The sequence below is a fragment of the Acanthisitta chloris genome, unplaced genomic scaffold, assembly GCF_000695815.1.
Source record: "Acanthisitta chloris isolate BGI_N310 unplaced genomic scaffold, ASM69581v1 scaffold9512, whole genome shotgun sequence".
Taxonomy (NCBI): Eukaryota; Metazoa; Chordata; class Aves; order Passeriformes; family Acanthisittidae; genus Acanthisitta; species Acanthisitta chloris.
The window spans coordinates 1-349 of NW_008662148.1; positions in this window are offsets into that span (position 1 = coordinate 1).

The window sequence follows — 349 nt, forward strand, 5'->3', positions numbered from 1 at the left end:
TGGGATGAGTCCTGTTGGCATGTAGGGTCCTGAGTTACCTTCTTAAGGGAGTTGCCTAATACAACTACCTTTCTTTTTTTCTTTGTAGCTGTGGTAGTAATGAGTCTAGAAGATGGGGAGGAAGCTGGAGACCCTTCAGATGGATCTTCCTTTTGACTGTCCTCTGCCTGACTCTCTGGGTCCAGAGCCTCATACCTGTTCTTTAAGGGTAACTGGGGAGGTGATGGGGATCGGAAGGGGATTCTATTATCTCTTCCATCAGGGACTAGTTTCCATTTCCCCCATCTACTTGGTTTGCTCCCTCTGCCTGATGGCAGGAGGGGCAGGGCCTCACCCTCTCCTGCTGTAC